Source organism: Centrocercus urophasianus, unplaced genomic scaffold (assembly GCF_019232065.1).
Source record: "Centrocercus urophasianus isolate 14NV4802_14NV808 unplaced genomic scaffold, USGS_Curo_1.0 seq_9, whole genome shotgun sequence".
NCBI classification, from domain to species: domain Eukaryota; kingdom Metazoa; phylum Chordata; class Aves; order Galliformes; family Phasianidae; genus Centrocercus; species Centrocercus urophasianus.
Window position 1 is genome coordinate 30,994,149 of NW_024885532.1, and position 25,556 is coordinate 31,019,704.

Here is a 25,556-nt window from a genome sequence, read left to right on the forward strand (position 1 = left end):
ACTTTCATTTAAGAGACCAAGTATATTATTTTCTTATTAGTAAATGCACGGTTTTTTCGTGTTTTCTTTATTTTTTTCTTAATGCAATTCTTGGTTTTGATACTGTTTGTTCCGACAAGGGCAGGCATTTGTCACAAGTACACAGAATGTCTAATAGCATTTTCCTCCTCAAAGTAACTAAAGAGCAAGAAAAAAAATTCTTATCCTTAGTAAATCAGATCTTTTGGCAAGACATTGCACATAAAGCAAAATGCCTAGAAAATACCCACCTCAAAAGGAATAGGTGAAATTTATTTTACAAGCAATCGTCTACCATCATCATTTCCAGAAATCTTTCTTCTGACTACCAAATATACCTGAAAAAGGCATTGACATCCAAGGCTGAAACAAGAATTTCTTGTCTTCACAGCATCAGACCACCGCTTCTGATCTAGTCACACCAACCTAGTACTGTTGGTGAAATTAGCACCCAAACGATTTTGTTTCTTTAACACAGCTCTACACTTCCACTATCTAGGAAGCGTGGCACAATGAACAAGACTGAGAGATGTTACTACTTTAAATTCTTCCTTCTGAAGGGAAAGAAAACATTCCAAAACTACAATCCCAACACTAACTCCTCTCCATCACAGTGCTCATCCCCAGCAGTTTCCAAGGAGATAAAAATTGTGTCATTTTGACAGATTGTGATGAAGTTTCATCTTCTACTCCAAAGTAAGTACAAGATGTGTATGATCCTTTGAGTAGCCTAACAATCGTTAAAGAAAGATATTTCGTGCTTTCTATAAATTAAACAAGCATACAATCATCAGCATAACTGAGGTTACTGCATTTTTATCTTCATTTCTGTAGAATTCCACTACAGCTCTTTTCTGATTCGATTAGGACATTGGAGTATATATATTTTTTTTCCTGTATTAAGTTCTTATCAGCCAAATTAATCGATTATAAAACATTTCTCAGTTAGTTTTAATCTTTCCTCCTTTCTCTATGCTCATATTTCCCCAAAAGCCACCTGAAATAATTTTTGGCTGTCTCCTTCTTTTGATTCATGCTCTCACTTAGAGCAGCTTACTACATGAGGGCAGGAGCAGTTTCAGGCTTTAAACACCTCAAGACAAGTTGCTTTCTTGAATATAATATTGAGTTCCCATTCTTTGAAATTCTTTTCACAAAACAAAACGCAAAGCGATGAAAGAAAAACAAGGCAGTCCACTGCAACTACTTTTAAGTTTTGAAATATGATTCTCATTCATTAAGCTTAACACGGAAGAGAAAATGCATCAACGCTTGTAGGATAACTATGTAGGAAAAAAACCCTGCATATTTGAAATTCAATAGATGCTCACAGATTGCACAATACAATAGCTTGCTGTCATGAATTCACTCACCCTGCCAGCATCAGTTCCATCCACTCCTTTGTACCTCATCCTATATTGGAAAACAGACGAACCAGGACACCTTCACACTTGACTAGAGCCTCTCATCAGCTGTTCTTTTCCTAACCAAAACCTTGTTTGTTACATCAAAACACTGATCTTTCTCTCCCAGATGAAGTAATGGTACTCAAGAAATTAAGTTAATTAAACTGGGAGGCATCTTCCAGCTATACTTGTTGCTGGGGAAAAAAACAAAACAAAACAAAACAACAAAACAAATGCACCACCAACAACATTGGGCTAAAAAAAAAAAAAAACACTCTAAGAAAACACAGAAGCTTTTGCTGAACCCAAACAGGTACATTTGAATCTGATGTAAGAGGATGGCGTTACCTCACACTCTGCTTAAGGGCAAAAAGTGGTCAGTCACATCACTGTCATGGAAAAAGGTTGAACTCAGCCTGTATGGGTCCAAGTCTGGAATGGCCACCATAAATTTATTTTATTGTTCAGTAAGAGCACAATTACTCATCTTCTCTCCATATTCACGTGGATGACTAACAACACACACAATGATGACAACTCACATTTTTGCTTTCCCCTTGAACAAACCGTGCCCAGTTTAAAGTATCAACAAAAGATGCTGAGACATTAATCTTGCTATTAGCACGATGGCTGCTCGTTCTGCACAAGCCCCCTCCAGATGGCTCTATTTGAGAGGAATGGTGGGATGGGAAAGAAGGAATATTCCATACCATTCTGAACATCTGTTCAGCTGCCTTCATACGTTAAAAACAACAGAAAAACTTACTGCCACCACTGATTTTCCTATCCCAAACTAATACTACGTTAGCATCAAATGCATTCTAAATGTTACAAGTGTACACAGGAGAAAAAATGGCTTTTCAAGTCACTTGAGAGCATTTGATTGTTTTTTGCTATCTTAAGAATAGACTTGTTCCAATAAGTACTTATGCTGCACTGAAAACATTTTCCTTTCATATGACCTTTCCCTGTATCATGCTCCAAGAATTTATTATCGTCTCTTTTCCTATTCAAACAAACAGAACTGAATTGAGTCACCATTTGTTTTCCTTTATTTCTAGTTTTATTTCTGTTTGACTTCACTGAAACGATACACAGTATGCATTTGTCGGAGTTTAAGTTCTATCTCAATAGTTCTGCACAGCAACTCGAAAATATTTTCCTTGGGCATATATAAAAAACGTGGCAGCTCTTTTTTTTCAAGCAGAGGTGAAAGAAATAAATACAAAGCTACGTTATTGTACCGCAGTCTACCTCTCAAGTAACATTTATGCTTTAAAAATACCACTGCTTGAAAAGAAGCACTCAGCCAGAAGGAGGAACTCAGCACTGTGTTAAGAAAGCAGAAGCAGCGCTTTGTCCTACAGCAGAGGAAGACGACTTAAGATTGATAATCCCCTGTCCTGCTTCTGCACCATCTCTGCATGTGCAAACCATAGGGCTGCTAAATTAATTCAGCCCTTTCTACTTTGAATAACCAACGGTTACACAAATGAAAACGTGCAAGAACTGACAACAGCGCTGATCAGAAAAGCAGCATCTTGTCAAGTCTCATTTTGTTTTCACCTTTGTGACCTAAATGATAACATTTAATGAGGAGTATAAGCTGTATGAGGTCAAAAGGAGTAAAATCACAGAGCAGCAGAGAGCTAGTTATAACATCAAGCTAATTCCGTATGGCACAATCCTCCAATACCAGGTCAAAATTCTTTCCAGATGTCATCTCCATGGATCTCATCAAGTTTGACTACGGAGTTAATTACAGAGAGAGCCACACAGTTCACACTCTCTTTAACCGAAGTCAATAGCCCAGCTAGCTAGAAAAGTGCCTATGTGTCATTCTCAGGTCATTCTCATACCACTCAGCAGAAGCATTCCTAGCCTTGAAGCAAATCACGGTTCAAATACTTCACAGCACACTTAAAATACTAATGATACCCACCTATCCAGTACCACTACATTTTTGTAGCACATTCTGTTTCTCTTAGGACAATGAGGTAATAAAATCAAAAACTGACAAGAAAAATGCTAAGTCAAGCATACTAAGATGTTTCCTACTCATCTGGAGGAAGTTTGCCTTGTTCAGCATCTGCCCATTGCAGGATCTGATAGGACTGCAGTTCAAAAAGCATTATAAACACCATCTCCCTCTTGTGAAACTGCAGGTGCAGAGCAGCTGTTATTTTCAACTATCAAAAGAGAACAGTAACTGGGATTCTTTCAGTAAGGCCTCCTGGATGAATGCGTACTAGGCATCCAAACCAGTCAAAGCAAGCACCCTAATACATATTCTCACTGCAGTTTGAATTAAGGAAAGTTTCCTTTCATCTAGTGGTTGACAAACCTGCACATAGCAGGAGGGTTGAAACTAGATGATCACTGTGGTCTCTTTTCAACCCAGACCATTCTATGGTTGTATGATCTAGATTACAGAAATGCAATAATTTGATCATATATGAACACCAGCAGCATTATGATTGTATGGTATGTAATGCTACTTCAGACAATTCGACACTGGAACAAATTCTGTAAAAAATGTTAAAAATTTGCACTAAAAGTGTGTTTTTCCTCACATATTTAAACTACAAAAATGCATAAACAGTTCTTGGAGTCCATTTAGAACACACTTGTACCAGCCTTCCTCCTTCACAAACAGCAAGTGTTATCAGAAGCTAATTCCTTGATTATCTGAAGAAAATGTAGAAGGCAGCTAGGCCTTGCTGGATTAGCCTGATGCCATTTAACAGAGCCTTGCTGGATTTAAAGTGCTCGAAATACCTGTCTGGGTCACAGCCCACGTGATGAAGGCTGAACGTTAAGACCTCCAGTATCCAGCATGTGGTGAAGAACATGCAGTTCAAATCCTCAAATCACCTTAAGCTAAACCAGAAGCAAATTCAGTAATTTGCTTCTCAGGATTCCAATTAACCTTAAATTGCAGGGGAAAGTACAGAAATGGATGAAGGATCCACTTCATGCCCAATAATACCCATTCATATTGCAATACATTGTGTTCCTTACCTCCCTTACAGGTCTAATAATTGTTACCAAGAGAATACTTTCAGAACAGCATTTTTCAGAAAAAATATGCTGTTCTTCAACTTTTTCCCCTCAGCAGTTAATCTAAAACGTCAGGGGGACGTGTTAAGTTCTCATAGTTGTTTTTCATTTAAAAAATCGTGCACACATACACATATACAGTGCACGTACATACATTTGATATATACACACACATACACACAGCTGTTATGCACTTGGAACTCTAGGATGATAGATGAGAGCAATTACACAGGTCAAACTGCAAGAGAAAAAACACTCTGTATCCTGACAGTTCAGCATCAGTCTTTGTCTGCCTCAGCTCCTGATGTGCCTCCTCGAACCCCAGTTCTCACCAGGCAGGACAGATTTTTCCACTGGAAAGCAGCTGTAGCAATGTTTGACCAGTCCACCATAGTATATCTCACAGTGCCTGAAATGTCTTGCACGTAACTTCAATATCCACCTGAACAACCAATGTCTTTGAGCATAAAAGTTTCCCAGCACACGTCTGCAGTACGCAAACAGATCATGAAAATTTAAGCTACAATTCCCCAAGGCAGAGCTTCCCATCCACTCCTCCCAAGGAAAACACTCTTTACTCAGATGGCAGTGAGGCACGGGCACCACTTGCCCAGAGAAGCTGTGGATGCCCCATCCCTGCAGGTACTCAAGGTCAGGCTGGATGGGGCGCTGGGCAGACAGGTCTAGTGCTTGGCTACTCTGCTCATGGCAGGGGGTTGAAGCTCAATGATCTTTAAGGTCCTTTCCAACCCAAGTCATCTCACGGTTGCATGATTTCAGCTCTAAACTCCAGATTTTCCCAATCAGAAGGAAGCAATCAGTATTTACTTTCCCTATGTATCAGAAATAAAGAAAGAACAGCTAAGGCTATGTGTGGAAAACACGTTTCTTTGGGTTCATTCTATGGAAAAATTTAACAAAATATTGTATTTAGATTCTATTATTAACAGCTGAGTATAAGGAAAGCAACATAAGAATTCCTAAGTGTGAGCCAAGTGTGCCATCTGTTCTCACAAAGCATGCCAGTCACCACAAGATGGACCAGAGCATACCACAGAGTGTAGTGCAATCGAGGACTGGTACATAAACCAAGATGCAAGTGATAGAAGGGCATCACTACAGTGGCAAAAAAACAACCACACTCAGCACAACCTACACACAGTCTGACTAAGTGCCAGAACTAATGCAGCCAGGTATAAACTGGAAGGGGGTAGATTTAGATTAGATGTCATGAAGAAATTCTTTACTGAGGGTGGTGAGACACTGGAACAGGCTGCCCAGTGAGGCTGTGCATGTCCCCTCCCTGGAAGCATTCAAGGCCAGGATGAATGGGGCTTTGAGCAACGTGGTCTAGAGGGAGGTGTCCCTGCCCATAGCAGAGGGGTCAGAATTAGATTACCTTAAAGGTCCCTTCCAACCCAGCCATTCTATGATTCTGCAGCTCTACGTGGCTGTTTTGCCTAAAGAGGGCTGAGCTCTGATTAGAGGTTTCCCAGAGCAGGAATACTTTTCATAGCTTTCCTACAAGTTATCTGCCAGTGTTCATAAACTTGAGCACTAATTATGCAATTCCTCCCTATCAAGTAACCTTCCTCCTCTCTGTCTTCCACATTGTTACCTTCAAATTATCACAAAAATCAGTCATCTTTGAAACAAGAAGTTAGTACTTCATAATTTTCCAGATCTTAACATAAAATAGTAATAGTTATAGATAGCACAGCAGAACATTCAGCTATTAAAGGCACAGAAGCTCCGTATACACCTACAGTTGAATTATAATCAAATAACAGGGTCAAGAGAAAAAAAAAGGACCATATCCCTTTCCTACCTCATCATTGCTGAAGACGTTTTTCAAAAACTTAAGTTACCTGGACAGATACCAACTAATATCTTTCACCAAGAACAGAATAATACAAAAAATGAAAACAAAAAACAACAAAACTGCAGTATAGTACAAAAACAAACAAACAAACAAACGAATACATGTGATAATTATCTTATTAATGCATGAAGCACATAATATACAAAGATCACCCCAAACACAAAACATTTTCCCACGTTGGCTCTTTTGTAACATATTCTCCTTTTTACCAGCATCCCAAATTTACAGGTCAAAGTTCTGCCCTGTATTAGCTTCCTAATAATTCAATCTATAATCCTTGTTTGATTTTGTTTTGTTTTCTTTTTAAATGAAGCCTAAAATGAACATCAAGCATTACTAAATGTAACATGTAATAATACAAAGCCTTATTTCCAGCACTTAAGAGATTTCCTCACTACGCTTACAGTAACTCCCATTGTGAGCTAAATAAGCTACTATTAAACCATCATGAGTCTCAGACCAAATACAGCAGTCAGCCTTCTCTAAAAATCCTCTTTCTGGAAGGTTGAAAAGCTGTGTTCCATGAAATCTGGCATTGCATCAACAGATCTCCATGGAGCTGGCAGGGCAGGACTGCTCCAGAAACCAGCTTCAAGGAAAAAGAACATTCTCACTACATATAATCAATCACTTAGAAGAAGCTTCAGCAACTTTTTCCAGTTACAGTAATCAAATCTTAGCTAAGATTACTGGGGATACAGATTCTTCCAGTGATAATGGTAAATTGTTTTTTAAGTCTGCTTTCTTCCAGTATTTCAAATTAGTGCACGTAAACATGTTTCGTAGAACCTATTTTAACTACATAGGTAGAATCTACTTCCTTTCCTTTTTATATAGATATGCTGTATGTAGTTATTACATTATATGGATATATAAATTTATGTATGTATCAGTTTTGAAAATGTTAGTACTGTTTTTTAAGAGTACTAAATTTCAGAACCTAATATTGAGCATTTGGGAGCATCGTGCTGACTCCATCTATCCCCAGTTCTGCTTTTAGTCAATATCAATTAGTCAATATTTAGTCAATATCAAGTGAAGAGTTGGAAGGAAAACAGAGTAGTATAATATTGCACTATTATACTGGGTAATAATATTATAGAATAGCACAGCAGCAGAGTAAAAGCAGACCTGAACTAAATAAATGCAGTTTGCAAGGAAGAATGGCACCACCCACTAGTGGTTTTCTGCTTGTAGACCTCCAGAGACGTTCAAAGACTTCAAAAGGAATTAGGAAATATGCCATAGGAAACTATGGCTAGAGATGACATTAGCAAGTTGTGTGGTACAACAGGAGCTGCCTAGGGGGTGCTGATGATCCTGTGTCTGCATTATACCCATTTTCGGGGAAGAGAAGTGGGATATTTGTTCCAAACAAGCTCTCCAACTATCAAGACCCATTAGATTCTGATCACTCCTAAAGAGCACCTTACAATTTTATATTACTCAAAAAAGAAAATCATTCATACAGCCCACAGCTGGGGGGATCTGCATCATCAAAACACGCCTGATTGCGGTGCTAGAATTTCTAATACTTAACATTTTAGAGGTCAGGCTTTTATCCCCCCCCAGGACACTACAGTCACTTAGGAGACAGCAGCAGAGTACAGAAGGAGATGCTGTCCCAATGCTCTCTCACTATGATCAAAGACCTGAACTGAATTCTACTTGTATTACTGTACACAGCGAGTCCTCAGATCTTCAAGAGGATCCAAACCAAAATGACAGCATGTTGCTATAGGCTAAGAAGCCTATTCACTATGTAAAGGTCAAAAAAGAACTAAATTTATTTTGCTTTTTTGGGGACAAGGTGAATAGGGAAGGGAAAACACTTGGGAAAAAAAAACTGCCATCTCAAGGCTGAAAACCTGCCTGCATAGTAGCTTTGAATTATGTCTCACCCCAGTTTTAGTGAATGAAGGTTTCACAGGAAAGAAGGGAATAAAGATACTTTATGCACAGAATTCATGGCTTTATCTACCTCTTTCCATCCAACACACTCAACCACCAAATGCCTGGGGAAGGACCTCATCTTCCCACTAGCTGGCAGCCATCCTGCTGGCAGCAAACCAAAGTCTTGGCAGAAAGGCCAATGAAAAAAACACTAAAGAAAAGGACTGCCTAAGTTTGGCAAGGTTACCACCCCAAAAGAGCACCTGAAAGTCTGTTACAGCAAGGTTGCACAGTACCTGTGTTACTACAGTATCTGTACACTTAGACATTGTTTTTACTCTCCAAAGTTAAGGAAAGCAAGCATCATCTCAGCTACATAGTTGAGGAAGACAAAGCTATTTGATTATGCTTACGGGCTCTCAGGGACTGTAGAAGGACTGGAAATTGGACGTAGATCAGACCAATACTGAGCAATAAATGCTTCAACCACAAGGTGAGTTATGTTTCCTCGGAAGCAAAACCCAGCTATTGCCTTAGGACCCACTCCACTTAAAGTTGTGCTTTTTATGGCAGCTGCAAAACAACCACTTCTTGATTTAATTAAATGGATTTTTTTCCCCATTCCCTCTTTCAACCCCTCTGCTATCGTAACTGCTGCTCCTGGCTGAGCTACTTGCAGGCTGGAATCAGACGTAAGCAAATAGAAACATAATCCAAAGGAAAGAAGCCAAAGCAGTTTATGGAATTACTGCCTTTATAGCCAAGACTACGTAAGTGATAGTGAGAGCACTCAATCTGCTTTGGTACTAAGAAAAAAAGAAAGACAGAAAGACAGAGAGAAAGACAGCTAGTGATTCAAGTTAACCTCTCATACAGAAACAGAACAGAGACATTGAAAAGACCAGCTACATCTAGTTGTACAGGTGAATAGCAAGCTAAACAGAAGTGATTACTTACTGTCAAAACTAGACCAGAAAGATACATTGGCCTGGGTGATTAATAACAGCTTTTGCAAGAACCAGCATCAATACTGTCATTGGAGGAAGATTCAACTCTTGTCATTCTTGTTGCTAGGAATATAAAATTACGGTAAACGGCTCAGAGTTGTTGCAATTTTCTGTCATCCTCTGCTGTCCCATCTCTCAAAATCACTTTGGAGTCCCAGTAAGAGATTCTGTTTCCAGACCAACAAAATCTTACTGAACAGAAGAAAATAGGTATTTCTCATGTATTTACTCCCAAGACTCGCAGAAGCATCTGATGCATTGTAAGGTCTGTGTTACGTGACGTTTCTCCTGCATACACTACGAATGATATTTCCCTTGTTCACTAATTCATATATGCATCATTTTCATAAAAACATGCTTTTGTTGAACATTAGTGTGGTATATGTTGGTTTAAATTGTTTATCTGCAAGAAAAAAAAAAACAACAAAACAGCATATACCATATACCAACAGCATATATATGCTGAAGACCAAATTAATTTAAAAGGCATGAAGTATTAAAAGATTTTTATGCTTGTTTCAATAAATGTACTCTGAAAGGTGAAAGGAGACTCCACAACCTCTCAGGGTAGTTTGTTCCAGTGCTTTGTTCCCCTCAAAGTAAAGAAGCTTTTCATCACATTCAGTGGGAACTTCCTGTGTTCTGGTCTGTGCCTGCTGCCTCTCATCCTCTCCTTTTCTCAGCTGACCTAGACAGAAAGATCCGGGGGATGCAAAGAATACTCAAAGGCTCTCCTTATGCCTTTAGTCTTTACGTATAGCCTGTCACAGAAGATTTGTAATGAAGGTGCTGAGTGTTTTCCCTTAAGTAAAATGCATGCCTTTCAAAAACAAAACGTTTTGCAAAGATGACGTAACACAATAATCATCATCTTTTGATTTGCACACCGAGTCAGAGACAATCATCATCAGTTCCTAACTGCATCATGCATCAGTGCTCACTTCCCCCAAAGTGTTCTCTCATCTAAAACCATCAAGTCTGTGTTGCAAACCTCTAAACAAAATTTCCATTTTTCAGGGCTATTTCTGCACTTCCATCTGAACGTATCACTGTTTTATAAAGGAAATGTGAACAGTTCTACGAGGAAAGTCAGAAGCCAGGGCCCCCTCTCCCTTCATCAAACAGTAGGGTCAGGTCCTCCTCCTTCCCTTCAAACACCACATTCTCAGCTTCACAGCCTCAACAAGCTAAGAAGCATCCATCCCACCAACTGGTGTTGCTGTTATCCTTGTGAGTGAAATACTATATTGGGAAACACGATTATTAGTTTAAATCCCACTGAGCTGGTGAGACCTCACAATCCAAAAGGACAGGGCTTTTTGACCATGGCTGCAAGCAGCTGGCCACTGTGCATGAGTGGCCATGTTTTGAGGCTCCAGAAGGCAGGCAGTATCACGGCTGTCAGCCTAAGGCCTAAGGCTGTTTGAGGATCACAACAAACTAAGCAAAATTTGCACAACTGCATTAGAGACCAGAGGTTCTGTAGATTAACAAATTAACATTAGGCACAAAGGCACTGATGCCAATTCTCAAGAAGCATCATTTGAGTCATCTAAGAATCATAAAGGTTGAAAAAGACCTAAGATCACCTAGTTCAACCATTCACCAATCGCCAATATTCCTCACCTAAACCATGTCCTCAGGTACTACATCTACCCTTAAACACCACCAGGGATGATGAGTCTGCCGCTTCCCGGGGCAGCCCATTGCAATGCCTCATCGCTCTTCCTGAGAAGAAATTCTTCCTAATACCCAACCTGAATCTCCCCTGGCATGACTTGAGATTGTTCCCGCGTGTCCTATCACAGTTACCTGAGAGAAGAAGCCAAAGCCCATCTCATCACAACCTCCTTTCGGGCTGCAGAGAGCAATACTGTCTCCTGAAGATTACACTGTCCTTTCACACACCAAATTATGTAACTAATCAATTCTTAACATTGCTTTCAACTACGCTTTAAATAGTCAATGTAATCCACAGAGACAAACTGCATATATGGAAAAATCAAGCCATCAGAGACTAATCGACACACAGTTCAAGAAGCAATTTAACCACATCAGTTTAAATTTAGAAACTGATTTAGTTAAATCTGTGCACAGACAACTGAGATTTAAACCTCATCTTCGAGCAGATTCCCACATATTAGCTGTATAATTCTGAAGGGGAGTTACTGTAATGCCTGTCACAAAAAGAGTTCAAAGAAGAATCCAGAAACTGCAACCATTTGTAGTATAGACATGGTATTGAACTGCTCATATAGACCGTCATTATGAAGAATCTGTTCAAACCATTGCTCTGAACAGGATGGGCATACTGAGGTCTCTCACTGCCCAGATGCCACTTTTATCAAATTACTTCACCTTGCATATGACCATCAAATCCATTTTGCCACGCTACAATTCAAAAATAAAGTACTTCAACTCCAAACATCAGTCAAGTATCCAAAGGAAAGCTACAGAAAAGAAGGAGACAGACTCTTTAGCAGAGACTGTGGTGACAGAACAAGAGGAAACAGTTTCAAGCTCAAAGAGGGCAGATTTAGTTTCAATGTAAGGAAAAACTGTTTTACAGTGCACGTGGTGAGGCACTGGAACAGGTTGCCCAGAGATGTGGTTGATGCCCCATCCCTGAAGACTTTCCAGGTGAGGCTGGATAAGGCACTGGGCAACCTGACGTAGCTGTGATGTCCCTGTTCACTGCAGGAGAGTTGGACTAGGCAGCCTCCAGAGGTCTCTTCCAACTCTAAGGATTCTGTGATTCTATGAAGTCCCAATGAGAAATAAAGGCACGCTGCATAGAATCCAAAGCCAATACATGCAAGAGTTAAACACAAATACTAAGTCTCCTTTAAAATCAAGATCAGCAAACATCAGAAGCTCATGAACATTGCATGCATCTCTCAATTAAGATCAGAATCTGTGATCGCATTTCTTCGATTTTTAAGTCAGCTCTACTAAAAAATAGATCCACATGAACTTGACTTTACGCACTTACAATGCAAAGATTACAGGATACTCTCTCCTCGTTCCTGGGACATTCCCCCCACCTCCACAGAGCACTCAATTGAGAAACACCGTCCTGCTTCTCTCTCCTAACACTGCTATATAATTAATGAACTACAGCTTTTTGCTGACTGAGTCAGTGCTTTTCATTAGTTTACTATAGCTGGGCAGAAAGAAATAGGCTTCTGGAGAACAGCAGGAGAATTTTGGACAACTCAGCCAGCAAAAAGCTGGCACTTTAAGGAATCTATACCTTTCATGAATAGTTAACAGTTATATTTTATTTTGAGCAACTTCATAACTATTGGGCTGTTTGTATTAGCTACACACTGGGAAACCTGGAGAAGCAAGAAGAGACAAGGCACATTGATCATCCAAGTGAGGACAAGAATGACTCAACTTAAAATCACCTTACTATACATGCAAAACAGGCTTATTTCACAGACTTTGGAAATAAGGGGTCTCTACCACAAACAGCTAAACACTGCTTTCAACCTCATTGTCTTCTCAAAAGGAAGAACACTAAAGATGCCCCCCAGGTTTTAGGTTTCTCTGCTTCCCGTTACAGATGTAGAAAAGCTGCAGTCTCTTAAAATCAGCACATCTTTACTTACACTAACAAAACTGCCTAAAGCTTGGCAGAAGTCCTTTCTAGCTTCAACCTGCACAGCCCATATCTTCCATCACAGTCAAGCAGATGCTACACAGCTTTTTCTTGCTTTCCCACAAACAGAAAACATGTTCTGCATCCAGAAGCGTGGAGTGTATCAGAGCATCCCAGCCAAGACAGACTGGGGAAAAGAGGGTTTTTCCATGGGATGTTAGTTTAATATCAATAATATAAATCTTTTGTTATCCATTGCACTTTTTGAGGCAAGCAGTCAAACATATAACCTCAGCAGATTTGGTTTAAATCTCTAAGACAGCACATCAGCAAAGTACAGATTATAGAGGGTAAAAATAATTAATGGATGCAAATTTAAAATCCGGTATTTCCTGAGCATCCACAAATACAATAAATTTCTGTTTTCTACACAACAAGATTACTATCTAAATAACAGGCTCCTGTCCTGTCAGTGTGTTTTGCCAGTTGTTTCAGTGCCTAATGCAGCCCATCTTCAACATGAGAGAAATACAAGCCTGATTCCCAGTCAAAATTCAAAACCTTCTGGACAGTTTCCAAACTTCAGCATTGGTCTCCAGTTTAAGAAGTTTACCACAGCTTTAAATAGCAGAGTCATACATCACAAAGTGTGTTCAATATGAGCTCCATTGACCAACTCACCATTAAAAAAGGAAGTAGAGAATATCCTTTCTGTTCACCCGTTTGGGAAAACGGTTGTTCTGTAACTTGCTAGCACTCTCAGGTGGCTTTATCTGCAATCAGAAAGACAAAATCATCAGTAATTTTGACTTCTGGGTATCAGAATGACAAACTAAATACATACATTAAAAACCAGGCTCATTGATCAATTAAAATACTAAAAACACGTATGAGTCTCTAGAGGTGCTACTGAGCTGAACACTAACATCATGCTAGAGCTTAATTATATTTTTAAAGGTCAGAAAAATGCTTGGCTATTTCATAATTAAGGCCCCTGTTTTTAACAAGAAATATCTAGAGAGGAAGTAAGATTGACCCACTTAAAGACGGGGATGGAAAAATTGAAGATAATGGCTTATAGTAAAGCATAACGAAACACAAGTTTGAATCCCACTGAGACACTTCACAGTAGATTAAATATTACTTAGATACATACTTGCTAAAACAAACCAACTAAAAATGTAATGAGCAGCTCATGCAATAATAAGTTATTGTCTCCACAAAAGCATTACGGATTTTAGCTCCAAGAGAATAGTTCACCACTCCCCCCTGAATTTACTTTATCCTCCCTCAAAGTATCATAGCTTTAACAGCATGCTGCCCTCCCTCTCAATTCCAGTAAGCAGTGCTGCAGTGGACACCTATTGCAAACAATATTCCTCCTCCAGTTAGATTGCTACCAACATCCACTAGTTGACCAAGATCTTGATCCTCACTGAAGTGTTCATATGCATTCAGAAGGAACTGTTCTGAATATACATATAAAATGTATATATGTGTATATAAAATGCACAAATGTGTATGTTCATTCATACTCAGAGGTCTTCCCATCTTATCACAAGGATTTGTGCACTACATGGGGAAGAGGTGTCTTCCAAATGTGAGCTGCATGTGTGACTAAAATTATACACAAAGTACCCTGTTAACATCAGTGATCTGAATTGAATAATAGAATCAAAAATGTTGGAAAAGACCACTAAGATTACCTAGTCCAACCACCAACTCATCAGCACCCATTACTTTACACCCGTATTGAGAAGATAGTTTTTGCAGTCATTCACAGGGAGCTTACTTTACTTTCTAGCAACTCCTGTACCTGATTGAGTGAGGGAAAACATAGAAACCTAGCAACTTCTCCTGCAATTGGAAACTGAAAAATCACCCCAGTGATTTCATGAGCACACAAGTTACAATTATTTACTCAGTTATACTCATGTCTTGAGAAATAGCAGATCTGCTTTAGATCTAGACTGAGAAAATCCTACAAAATATACGTCTTTAGAGCGTTAGCTTAGTACAAGGTGACTGGAACTTTATAAAGAACTTAAACCCTCTAGTACCATGCTATTAGGATGGCTGGGGATATATTTACATCACATTAATCTTTGTAGGAGAAGCACCTTAGGAATCTCGAGTAGCCTCCTCACACTAGTCCTTGATGCAACAGTCTGTAAGGCTGCACTATATAAACTGAATCACTGAATCCACCCTCTGATGAATGAACTCTTTGCTCAGGTCAGCAATGTGTACAGCCTACAGTGAAGGGAAGAATGCCAAGAATTACCGTATGGATGGTGAGGATGAGAATCTTGCACATTTTTCATGGTCAAATGATACCAAGTATCCTGACACTTATTCCAGCAGACAGTATAAATCCTTATACCATTAAACGAAAACAGCAAGTCATGGCCAACACCAAGACATGGCCAACACCAAGATGTTTTGTGCCTTCTCTTCTACTGACATTTTTCTGATTTATTTTTAACTAAAATATTAAACAAAACCAACAGAGAACACAGGAATGGAACACAATGACAAAGTCCACAATTTCTCCTTATGCTATGTCCTTATGCATTATGTCTCCATATGTTCTATACTTGAGACAGATAACTGATGAAAAATATATTGCAGATGCACACAGTATGAGATAAAGGAAAATACATTTCAGTACACCCTTAACAGCACAAATCTCCATCTCCTAGCACAACCAAATATACACACTTCCTTTTGAATGGATTTTCTTTTCCGTAAGATCTCCAAGAGGAAAGGAATCCCAACAGAAGTCATTTAAAGAAAAAAATTATCTAGCACATGAGTGACTCCTCTGCCAAGTGCCACATTCGACTTACAGTGACTGATGAAACTACAGAAAGTACTCAACAGTTTCAATAGGATACAACTTTAGAGATAGAAAGCATATAAAACTGAGTTCTGGATAGAAATATATACACAGCTGAATTGTGTTTAAAATCAGTGTCTTAAAACTTTCTAAACAGAACTCTTAGTATGCAAGCAATTTAAAGAACAAGCTATGTGGCATACAGAGGATTACCTCAGAAATCCACAGAGGAAAAGGATTTAATGCAAAACATAACTTTTATACAGATTGAGGATTAAAAGTATTCAAACAGTAGGTCATCATCAAAATAGTGAAGAAAGGATTTTACGGTGAAGTCTGCTTTGTAGGATATGGGGGAGGGTTTTTAAAACACGGTTTCATACACGGACATCCAAAGCTTACCACTGTAGTTCGAGTCAAAACAGCAGCTGTTATTACATACATACAAAAGGAAGTGTTTAAAATTTTCAGTACTGATTTGCCTTTGTAATTTCCTGTACTCAAAAGCATGCAACTAAAATCTTGCACTGAAGCTGTATAGAAGTAATCTGGAAAAACTCAAAGTGCTACTGGGGTATTGGAAGAGCAGAACCACGCATCAAAAAGATGTTTGAATGAAATGCTTCTACATGGCATGGGGTGATATTCTACAACACAGCAATGAAAACAATTACTCAGAACCAAGCAAGGGGCTTGTAGTGGCCCATCCTCAGCAGCTTTGATGAGATTGATAAAGATAACTACAAAGTCTCTTCTCTTTAGACTGGGTCTCAGCCAGATCTCAGTCTTCAAGTCAGACATGACAGCTGCAGCACAAAGGAAGACACAGCATCTCATGTTTTCCAGGTGGCTTTAACTTAAGATTCAGTTGCTGCTGTCCAGAGCACAGATGTCTAGATGTCCAAAGACATCTAGAGATGCAGACTTAGGATATATGCTGTCCTTGGAGTGTATAGGGCAATCTGACCTCTCCTGAGCTCTTTAAGGATAGCTCCCTGAAAATAGCTTTGATGGTCAGACTTCGTTGCAGCATCTAGTGCATCCACTGCCATCAAGTCCTTCCAAGTGAGTTTATGCTCCTGGAGTTTTGCTTTGAAGCATACAACAAAGCAAAAATATTCAACCTGTATCCAGTACCTCTCTTATTCACTGTCATTCATTGGATTATGGTAAAAATATTTACTGCTTGATGATATTAGACAGAAGACGCATGTCAACCAGAAGCTGGAATTTATCTCTGGTTAAATATTTGTCTTTCTGAGATTTCACCATCTAGAAAAGACAGTCAGCTAAGACCACGAGCCAGACAGTAACAGCACTGGTCTGCCAAGCATTCTGGCAGGTAAGAAGCATGTTAGCATTGACCACCCCCAAATGTCACCTCTTTGGCACCTCAGTAGTTAGAGGCTTGCCCAGGCCAGCACTCTTCTTGGATAGCCAGCACTGATTCTTCACTGCAAACAATGCCAAATCCAAAGACAACGTCATCCTAGACTGCCTTCTAGGTCTCTTAATACACCAATATCAAACACGATGCAGCTATAATTCTTTCACTCTGTCATCTTAGATCTAAACAGTAAAGATTCTCCAATCACTGAGAAATACAGACAGGTGCTACACATTTAAGTACCCCAGCCAGAAAGAAAACCCATTGGATCACTGAAGATACTCACCCATGGCTCGAGGCAAGACAGATACAGGCCTTCAAGTTAAATGTTTCAGCAGTAGATACAGTGACATGAGCAACACAAACAACATTCAGATAACCAAGCAGTACTGAAAGCAAATAAAGGAGCTGCCCATTGCCCCAACAAGAATTAAGAAATTGTTCACTTCAGATTACTCTGTAAATAGTAGAAGGTTATGTAGTTTATAGCTGACATTAGAGAAAAGTAGAAGAATAACAGAAGCATGACCTGCATGCAAGAACAAGGCGCCACTGAAAAAATATAAAGTCAAAAATGCCACACATACAAATACGTATTCCTAAAAAGAAATACCTAACAACTAAGATTGATAAATGAAGTTTAGAAGGCTTCAGAATGCCTAAGGAAAAAAAGTAAAACAAATCTGATATTTCCCTTCGTAGCCTCACAGCTATGAAGAAGAGCAAAAAGGAAGGAGACAGCAGTAAGATTACGCACTTAAAACTTTATATCTTTCAGCACAGTAATCCACTGTCTTGACCTAAAACTTCACTGTCAAAATATACCACAGTGGTAATCACTACGCTCTACTTGACTTCTGATACAGTTCTCATGACTCCTTTTAAAATGTTAGGATATAAATGCAGAAAAAAAAAACATTTAGTGGTTGAAACAGGTGTCTACAAAAACTTTATATACACTGAAGTCCATGCTAAAAAAAGATTGGCATGCTTTCTATAAAAAACAAACAACCACCATGGTCAGTGTTTTCTATTGGGACACATTTCTACTTTGGAGAAGCAGCCAGCTGCCCTCAAAAGCAGTATCTTACAAAAGCGATTTCCACAAAGAAATTTTGATACAGTGAAAAAAATCAAGATACAATAATCAAGTCTAATATACCAAAAACACAGCTGTATTTCTTAGTATGTATAATATATGATATGTATATTCCAGATCTCCCTTACCATTTCCTATTAATGTGACTGCAGGTTTCTCAGTCAGTCTCTTGTCTGAGATCCCTCTCCAGTCTTCCAATAACCATAAAAATATCCATTCCAACTACATTTTCAATGACCCCATTGCACTCCTCTACTGAAGAGTCTGGAAGTTACAAATAATGCATGTTGTTTTCACAAGTTAAAGAGAATTACAGAATTGTAAGGGTTGAAAGGGACCTCTGGAAATCACCTGCTGCAACTCCTCAGCTAAAGCAGGTTTCCTAGAGTAGGTTATACAGAAAAGTGTTACACAAGAGAGCATCCAGACAGATTTTGATTGCCTCAAGTCAACCAGTTCACATTCCACCTCACTGTTCATCCACCTGTCCCACATCCTCTAAGCTTACCCATGAAGATACTATGGGGGACAGCCTCAAAACCCTTACTGAAGACAGGGTACTCAGCACATGATGCTCTCTCCTCATCTACCCAGCCAACCGCAACACCACAGAAGGCTGCCACATTGGTCAAGCACAATCTCCTCCTGCTGAATCCAAGTTGGCTACTCCAACCAGATTCTCCTTGACCAAGGGGAAGCTTTCCTTTCTCAAGATTCTTTCTTATCTCCAAGGCCTGGCATTCACAGAATCACAGAATCGTAGGGGTTGGAAGGGACCTCCAGAGATCATCAAGTCCAACCCCCCTGCCAAAGCAGGTTCCCTACAGCAGGTCGCACAAGTAGGTGTCCAGCTGGGTCTTAAATATCTTCAGAGAAGGAGACTCCATAGCCTCCCTGGGCAGCCTGTTCCAGCACTGCATCACCCTCACTGTAAAGAAATTCTTGTGCACATTCGTGCAGAACTTCCTATGCTCCAGTTTCTGGCTGTTTTCCCTTGTCCTGTCTCCACACACTGCTGAAAAGAGTTTTTCTTGCCCTTGAATTCTCTAGGTTTAATTGCAAGTGGAATTTAAGTAAGATGCAAAATATCTTAACTATGGGGGAAAAAAATCTTAGAAGTCTTGAAGAAGTGATAACTGTTTGCTGAAAGGCAGAACCCATCAATAAATCTATATCAGTTTTTTCATTCAAAGGGCAAAAGATACTCTCTTAGTAGTAGCAAAAGGTACTACTAAGCAGAAAAGGAAAGAAAACAGGCCACATGCCTAACATAATGCCATGTCTGCTGAAGAAGGCCCAAAATAAGGGTGTGGCTTACGCTTGAGAGCGAAAGCAGTCAGGTCTTTTGGTTATTACTGACCATTTGAAGGAGAAGGGAAAGGACAGTAAGGAATCTGGCACAGGTTCAGATCCAAGTCTTCCAATCATCACACAGGAACATACAGTGCTCTGGGGCTCTAGCTCCACATCCCAAAGGACAGAGAATGAGCAGCACAGCTGTGACACAGAGCTTCCCCTTCTTGCCTCACAGCTGCTTGGGGTTGGCAGAGGAGCAGCACAGAAACAAGCTGTTACAGAAAAGGGAGGTTCTGCTAAAAGTTTGAGTACTGCTGGTGTTAAGTGCATGACGTGTTTGCTCAAAAACACAAGCATGTGTCTGATGATGTAAAGATTTCCTATAGCATGGAAAGCCAGCAAGCAAAGACTGAGAATTCAGTGCTTGATCAAATCTTTGTTCTCCCACCGTAAGTGACTGAAATACTCATTTAGCTCTACATAGGTCAAGTTTGTAACTAAAATTTGCTGTGGTGGTGCAGGCACCACAATCCCCTGAGCTGACCACACACATTATCACAAATTACAAAATTCCTGGAAATTCTGCATCAAGCACAGTGAATTGAAACAGGCTGAGAAGGTAAGAATCTTTTTCTTAAAAGCTCTTTTATGAAGAACCACTTTAAAGTATCACCTGATCCCACAGGCTACAGTTTTTCATGAACAACAGAGCAGGGATGCCTTGCCCTCCAGAAAGGCCCCCAGTAAAGAGTGAGAATAACAATAACCAGCGTGCATACAATCCTTGCCCTGATGTGGTTCACTAAAGATTGAGGTTTAAGACTTTACAACTTGGATCAGTACAACCTTCCAGATATAACCTTGCTGCTACAGAAATATATGTCCTTCCCTAAGCAGAAAAACAAGTAGAATAAAGAGCCCACCACCCACTAGCAGTGATCCACCACTTGTAATCTCATACGAGATGCATTTTTGAAAAAAACAGGAAGCAAAACAAAAGGGATTAGCCAGACTTCAAAAGTATGAAAGACTACACAAAAGACATTTCCAGATTTCACGCCCCTTCATAACTTTGCCACCTCTGAGATGAGAACATTGATTTAACAGCTGGAAGCAATAATGCACTATCAACCTCAAGCACAAACAGCTCTGGAGCTGTTTATTCATGCATTAGCAACAAAAGGTAAAAGTAAAGAGTGGGTGAAAACTATTACCAGACCAGATGATTGATAGATGAAGTCTCCCTTTGACTACAAATAATCTCTTTGGCAGACACTATGTATTAATAAGGAAGTGGTCTTCACTTTCCTCTAAGCCTTTACAGTGTCAGTAACCATTCTTGGATAAAATTGTTATACATCTCAATCTCATACAATATGGTTAACTAACACTCTCTTTGGTTTGGGGTGTTTGGTTTGGTTTTTTTTTTTGGTGAGAGGTGAATACAGTCGCAGAGTACCATATCTGCCTCTGCTTTCCCCTCAACTACTTCATCCTTAAGGTCCAGCTGTTCAACATGTCACACTTTCTTCCATTCAGAAACTCACTGAAACTTGTTTCATGCCTCTAGAAAAACCGTAACAAGCAATTTTCCCACTTTGATTAAGCGAATTCTTTTCTTCTTTCAACACTCTATTAAGAACTGCATTTAAATCAGCAAGTCCTGCTTGCTTAGAACACAGAAAATCAAAACTATATTGTACACCTGAAGACATGTGCAAAAAAGCAAGATTTTTTAATGAAATATTAGTAATACCATGCAAATTAATCCATAATAGATTTTAATTACTTCTACAAATCTTGTATTTCCTGCAGTAACATTCATGTTTTGTTCAAAGTTGATTTAGAAGACTCAAAAGCACACATGTAACAAAGGAATACTGGTCCTTCAGGGTCTGTATTTCAATCAAGTTTTAGTTTCAATGCTTCCCACACATATTTTAGTTTTAAAATACAGGGAGTTTGAACATCTCAAAGGGAATATGACCACTTAAAATAAGCCTCAATTACGCTGCCTGCTTTTCCTCCTCCATGTTCAACACCCATATTTCCAACCTTCAGAGTTAAATCTCCCCAACGTCCCCCACTCACTGCCAAAGCGTATTATTTTTCTCCATTCTTACCTTCTCCCCGTAAGTTAATGAGCCTAAACTAACCTCTTTGGGTATCTGGAACTGCTATACATTGTATTTATTCACCTGTAACACAGCATAAAGTTATCTCTTACCAACAAATCAAAGCTTTTCACCCTGTAGGCTGTCATCCCTTAAATACACAAAGCTTACTTCAATGTATTTTCTATTGCAGCAATAGCTCTAACCAAAGCCAAATAAGAAGAGAGATGCTAAAATTGCACATTCATATCTATAGGTTAACTTTATAGTCACTTACAAATAAATAAGCTGTCAATTTATATCAGAGCCTCAACATTTAATTTCAGCTTTGAAAAGTTCCAAAAAGATGCCTTGTTTTTGGCTGTGTGCTCCTCTGGAGCCCAGTAATTGGGCTGAGCAAAAACCTTGCCAGGCTATGATTAACACTTAGCAGTTCAAGGGCTAGCTGCCCTTGTTGTTTCAACCTCATCAACTGTAATGACACACCATTACGTTTAAGCTTCCAAAAACCATTTAACATTTGATTTCACTGAAAACTGTTTTACTACGTTTTGGAAATAAAATCACTTTTTCCTAATTTGAAGATCCATGATGATGCCAGACATATGCTTGTTTTCCAAACAACAACTGTTTAGAAGAGAAAATACTCTTTCTGATGTCCCTGCCAAAAACAACATTCTGTGGTTTAAAGATATCTGATAGTAGGCAGTTGGCTCAGAAGAAAGAAGTGTTTACATTTGGCAATGCATTTGAAGTCTTACATCTACTTTCCCCCATTTTAAGTTTCTTTTGGGATGACTGTAGCAGGGGAGGGAAGGGTTTGTTGTGTTGCTATTTCATTGTTTTGTTGTTGTTGTTGTTTCTAATCTCATAGCATTTCACTCCTTAAAAATACGAAAAGCATCTGTGGGTTGTGGTTTGTTTTTTTTTTTTTTTAACCAGAAATGGCACAAAGCAGTTTACCACAAAGCAGTTCTTTCTTAAGGGGAATAATAGGTTATAAAAGAATGACTGAGAGGGAAGTAAAAGAAGAATTCAGAAGAAATCACAAGAAATGCTTAGGAGAGAATCTGCAGCATGAGGAAGGGGAACAGAAAATCCAAATGAGGAAGTGGCACGCAACAAAAAGCGTTAGCAGATTCATCTTAAAATATAGGACAGAGAAGCAAAGATCAAACCGGGGGTTTTCAGCTGCTGCTGCCATGGGCAGGACAAACCAAACCACCAGAACTTGCCCTTCAAAGGCAAAGTTATTTCACTGCAGCTGAAGTCATTTCAGATCAAGAGACAGAGAAAGCAGTAGAGACACTTAATACTTCTTAAAGACTTACTTATGTGTATTTCAGAAAGCCACAATATTAAGGCAATGTTTCAAGTCTCCAACCCTTTACTTGCTATAAATGCAAAGCAATTGCTTCAGTAGAGATGATTAAGACAGGTAAGGTCTGCACAATGGAGAGCCTGCAGAGAAACAAGGTGGCTGAGCCAAAGGAGACATCTCCAAGCATGGAGAAAACAAAGGAAGGTGCTGAATGCTGAAAGAAACTCTTGTGCCTGCTTCTTCCTGTAGAAAGAACAGTGGGCAAAGCACGATGCTTTCTGTGTATCTGCAGGTCTGTTTGTCCAGCACAGCCTGGTAAACACCCTTCTATTACACAGATAACCCAGAACTAACAGTAAGCCACCTGTACTGTTGTTCCAAGACTACCTGCTTAAAATCTATTTTAGGGTTAACTACAGCCCCATTCATACAGCTTTAAGTTGGCACATGGAGGCTAGAAGGAATTTCAATATTCAAGCCATGTGCAAAAAAACAGTAATACATGCAAGCATCTTGAAATCCAGCACAGAAGTTGAATAATTAAATGCAGGCTTTATTTGAAGTGATGTGCTATCTCCTCCATGTTTACATCTGTTTAAGTATTCAGAGCAGCACTCAGTCTTTAGAAGAAAAACAGTACTTTCCCAGGAAATAATTCTGCAATAAACCTATTCTGACAGAAGTTCCGGAGGATTTCAGCATTTGGTAGGAAGCTCAGCAGCAAGCTGTAACTGCTACAAAAAAACAAGACAGACAGATTTTCACTAGAGTTCCCATTCTGAAGCTCAGAAGTTCAGATTCAGAAGTTCAAACTCTTCATTTCTTCATTCACGTGTAACGATATGCAGAAAAGCTTCTCAGAGTGTTTCCAAAGGCCATTTAAAAGCTCTAAATAAAAGAAGCTCCCAGGCCTTGTCTTGTGGCACAAGAGTCTCCAGAGCTGCTTGCTGCTCTGATAGGAAAAGGCACACTAACAAATTTGCTCAACACTATGGAATAATGACCTTTTCCACCACAGGATTCCAAAGCAAAGATTAAAAAAAAATATCCAATATTTCATGTAAACATACATGAATATTTTCTGTTTGTAACCCATTGCAAATACAAGTTCTCCAACTACTGCTTATTACTGAGAAAACCAACTACTGCTTATTACTAAGAAAATGATTGTCACTATGGAGATGTACAAGAACCCTGGGACACTAACAAACTGAAGGCTCAGGCTATGAGCAAACCATATATTGTAATGTTAATTAAATTTCCAAGTCATGAGAATACAGACGAGGATCTGCACCTTTTCCAGCCTTTATTTTTTTATGGGTTTTGTTTGTTTGTTTGTTTGTTTTTAAATGAAGGGAGTTCTAGATAGAAGGGCTATAGCTGTTCAACTGTTTTACAAGGACTCCCAGTTCAGCTGTACAACAGTAACACAAAGGCAAGGTCCTTACCTTACAGGCCGTTACAAACACAAGACAAAAGAGGGTTTACTCTTTTTCAGCCTTCAAATGAAGGCATTGCAACACAGTTCCAGGCTGCAAGAAAAAAAGCTACTGGAGAAGGATGAGCGAGCAACAGCTGCAGACAACAACTATAACCATATGTGTTAACTGGAAACACTCAAATAAAGGAATAGTCAAACTCCAGCACGCCATTACGATAACCAGGATCAGAATAAACTTCACCCCCAGATTCCAGTTGCTACAAAGAGCCCCTCGGCAGCGAGTGACGAGCAGGCAAAGGGTTAACGAGTCCAGGGAAGACAGCCCCGATGGTTACAGTTTATCTCCTGTTCTCTACTATAAATATGGCAGAGTTCCAGTAATTCCCAACTTATGCTCATTGTCCTTCACACGCAGTCTTAATTAACATTAGGTCCTTTTTGCATTAGCAGCCAGACTTGCATAAAACATTTCTGATGAGATTATACAAGCTTCTCAGTCTTCACTGATGTGGTGCTTTGTTCAGCTTCAGTTTCTATGAATTCCCAACAATAAAAGGAAATATTTTTGTCCTTTTAGAATACAGACAGATTAAGTTTTGTTACATTAGCACGCACTTCTGCTTTGATGATCTAATCTGCCCAAGGATACGGATCCACAAGCATCTACCAGCCATAGCATACAGCAAATAATTTGACTATCTATACTCAGTCTTTATATAAATAAATGAGGCTCCTCGTGCACAGCACATAAAAGACAGCTGGTACTACAGTGTTTAAGAAAACCATATCATCTTCTGTCCAGTACATCCCGTACAGCTCGTGCCCTGAGAATCACTTTCTGGTGAGGTGCTATCATATCAGAACACTGAGCTTCACCTCTGAGGTCAGGCAAGAAGCAAGCAGGGCCTCCTGCCAAAGAGAAAAACTCCACTGACATTGTTAATGTGAAGGAGATGTTTCTAACTTGGCACAGCTTAGATACGTCCGACTTCCAGGCTCGCGTATCAACGCACATGCTGCATGTGCTGTCTTGTAAGCAGTCTGTGGGACTCCAGCCTCCAAAACACCGTTGCATTGTCACTGTCACGTTGCATTTCCTGTCACGTTGCATTTCCACTGCTGTATGTTTATGCCATCAATGATCTCTGCCTACATAATCTACCAGAACAATAAGATTGTTAGATAGGCT

At 39.4% G+C, this 25,556-nt stretch overlaps 1 protein-coding gene across 2 annotated transcripts in view; it reads right to left on the minus strand.

Annotated features, from left to right (window-relative positions):
• Positions 1-25,556, minus strand: part of WASF3 (WASP family member 3) — a 62,568-nt gene that overhangs the window by 31,070 nt on the left and 5,942 nt on the right. For both annotated transcript variants that reach the window (XM_042839265.1, XM_042839264.1), the window contains exon 2: positions 13,552-13,643. The gene's annotated coding sequence lies outside the window, so the exon portion shown is untranslated. The remainder of the gene's footprint in view (positions 1-13,551; positions 13,644-25,556) is intronic.